Source organism: Fukomys damarensis, unplaced genomic scaffold (genome assembly GCF_012274545.1).
Source record: "Fukomys damarensis isolate Sample0158 unplaced genomic scaffold, DMR_v1.0_HiC HiC_scaffold_15, whole genome shotgun sequence".
NCBI lineage: Eukaryota > Metazoa > Chordata > Mammalia > Rodentia > Bathyergidae > Fukomys > Fukomys damarensis.
Window position 1 is genome coordinate 10,366,660 of NW_022900927.1, and position 3,522 is coordinate 10,370,181.

The following is a 3,522-nucleotide window of genomic DNA, read 5'->3' on the forward strand; positions in this document are numbered from 1 at the left end:
CTTTATCAAGGAAGTATCTTATTTCTCAATCAATTTTGAAAGATAATTTTGCAGGGTATATTAATCTGTGTTGGATGTTGTTTTCTTTTAAGGGTTGAAATACTTCATTCTAGGTTCTCCTTGACTTAAAGGTTTGTGTTGAAATGTCTGATGTGATTTGGATGGGCTTTCCTTTATAGGTAGGTTATTTTTTGTTTCTCTAACTGTGTTCAATATTCTGTTCTTTTGTTGAATTTTTGTTATTTTTTTATATTTTGCTATTTTTTTCTTTGATCATGGCTAAGTGAGGTCTATGATCTCATAATATGCATGGGATAATTTTATGCCTCACTTATGTTTCTGTCAAATTCTTTTTTCATGCTTGGGAAGTCTTCTGTCATTATTTCTGTGACCAATTTTTTTCATGTCCTTTGTGTTATCTTCTCATTTTCCATTGATTCTGATTAATTTCATATTATTCTTTTTGGCATCATCTGTCAGCTTTTGGGTTGATTTGTTTATGGTCTTTCATTTGCTAATCATTAACTGCAAACCTGTCTTCTATCTTCACTTTGATTCTGCTGCATATACTTTCAATGACATTTTTAATATCCTGAATATCTTTTTGAATCTGTTTTGTGGAATTCTTCATTATGGTCAGCATCTCTTTAGTTATGTATCTTATTTCTGATTTTTTTCCCCTAGAGACTCATTCAACTGCTTTGTTTCTCCTGCTGTTACCATTTCCTAAAGTTCAACTGGGTAGCTTTTGACCTCTTCCACTTCAATTTTCCTTGGATTTTCCTTGGGCAAGCTGAGGGTCATGGATTTCATCTTGCTTTTGTATTTTTTTCTTTTCTATTTTTAAATTTGTTTTCTGTTCTGATGTTTGTAAATTGCTTATGGTTGGTAGCTTTATTGCTAGTATTGAAATCTCTTTATGAAATGACTACTTTTCAGAAATGTCCTCTAGGAATAGCTGACTTTTGGCTTTGAGTCTTTCCCAAGATTCTGTCTGTTCTTTTTATTAGGGATGAGAGGTTGCTCCTTGTTTGGCCCAGCACCCAGTTCTTTGGTACCAGACTATGGTTTTTTGTTTGTTTGTTTGTTTGTTTTGTTTTGTTTTGTTTTGGTTTTGGTTTTGTTTTTTTGTACTGGGGAGATCAAACCCAGGTCCTTGTGCTTGTGAGGCAGGTGGCAGAACCACTGAGCTAAATCCCCGGCCCTGGACTAAGGTATTTTTCATGGCCCCCAGACCATCTAAGTATTGACTTCTAAGCAAGAATAGTTGATCACAAAAGTATGTCACTTGGCTGATGTAGTACAATCAGTAGTAACAATATCATCAGTCAAGACAGTATATGAAATGACAAACTGGTAACTGTGAGTTTGCCACATTTAACCATAGATACAAGATTTGCGGTTATATAACACAATCTAAAACAAATCAGAAAATTATATGCAGTAAATATCCCTTCAACTGAGCAATTTTACTCTCAGGTGAAAATTTTAAAATAGATTTGAAGAAAAAAATAGAGAAAATAGAGAGATTACAAGCAAGGCTGAAGGACAAAAGATTACTCAAGCTTTAGGAAACTGGAGAAGACAGAAGGGAAAGAAGGACATAAAAAAAAGTTAAAAAATGATTAAAAACAATGGTGACATTCATGAAAAGCAAAGACAGATATGCACCCCCCAAAAAAGCAAAGAAGAATATTTCTCTGATTTCAAGCTTGTGGATATCTTCTGGGGTCTATAGCTTTGTTTTAGTGTCCAATTCAGGCCATGTCTCTCTTATCACTGGTAGATAAAGAAGGTAGACAGCCCAGATCCCTACTGGATGATTTCCAGCAAAGCCATAGGGTGCTTCATAATCCTAACAAACCTGTGTTAGGAATAGGGTGTGGTATTGATTCTGGTGTTTTCAATTACATAGAAGTTCAGGCTGATTTTGATCTCTGGTTGTGGCATGGGGGCCTGAGTTATTCAGCCTACAACACTCTAGGTGTCTCTTGCTTGCCTGACCTTGGTTACCTGACTGGCTGTCTCCCATAGGTGTCTCTTATCCAATCACTGGGAGCCCTGAGATGAAGCCAACCCATAGACACTCTGAATCGCTGGTTCAGTTGGTCCCTCCATAAAATGATGTCTGGCCAAGCACCCTCTCCAGGGGTGTTTCCACTGATCCCTCCCACTGGTGTGTTTCTCCCTTGAAGTCCTCTGCAGTCACTCTCTCACTGAGTCTCTGAATATTCCAGTCTCCTCTCTTAGGCTGCAACCCCAGAGACAGGGAAAAAGTGCAGATTGCCACCTCCTTTTTCTGTGTTGAGGTCTATCTCTTCACTTTCTCTGTGGGCTCCAATTTTCCCTTGAGATTCTTCATGGGTGCTGGAGTTCCACCTCCCTCCTCTTTTCTGTCCTAGGTGTTATATTCCAGTATCTAGATGCTGAATCCAAAATAAATTTATTTAAATGAAGAAGACATTGTCAAGTGAATTCTTGTATTATATTGGAGTGTAAAATGTCTTAATTAGGCTGCACATGGATCATTTTCCAAGATAGACCGCATATTGGCTCACAGAACAGGTCTGAATAAATGCAAAAGAATTGAAGCCATCCCTTTTATACTATCAGATCACAGTGCAATCAAGCTGGAGATCAATAGCACAAGAAACTATAGGAACTTCACAAGCACATGGAAACCGAACATCACTCTCCTAAACAATCAATGGATTACAGAGGAAATTAAAGAAGAAATTAGACAGTTTTTACAAATAAATGAAAATGCCAATACAACATACAGGAGTCTTTGGGACACAATGAAAGCAGTTCTATGGGGGAGAATTCATAACATTGAATGCCCACACTAAGAAAACAGAGCAGGCTCAAATAAACAACTTAATGATGAAACTTAGACTCCTAGGGAAACAAGAGTAAGAAAAACCCAAAGCTCGAACAAAAGAAGAAATTATAAAGATCCGAGAAGAAATCAATGCAATTGCAACTAAGAAAATGATACAAAAAATAAATGAAACAAAGAGCTGCTTTTTTTAAAAGAATAAATAAAATCAACAAACCCTTAGTTAATCTTATCAAAAAAAGGAAAGAAAAGGCTCAGATACATGTAATCAGGAATGAAAAAGGTGAAGTCACAACAGATCCAAAAGAAATCCAGAAGATCATGAATACCTACTTTGAAAACCTGTACTTCAATGAAATGGAAAACACAGAAGAAATGGACAGGTTTTTAGATACTTATGAATTACCAAAGTTGAACAAAGAAGATAAAAATATTTTAAACACCCCAATTACAATCAGTGAAATTGAAAATGTAATTAAAAATTTACCAACAAAGAAAAGCCCAGACCCTGATGGATTCACTGCTGAATTTTACAAGACATTTAGAGAACTACTGCCATTGCTCTTCAAATTTTTCAGTGAAATCAAAAGGGAAGCTATACTTCCAAATTCATTCCTGGAAGCAAGTATCACTTTGATTCCCAAACCAGGGAAAGATGCAACTAAAAAGGAGAACTACAGACC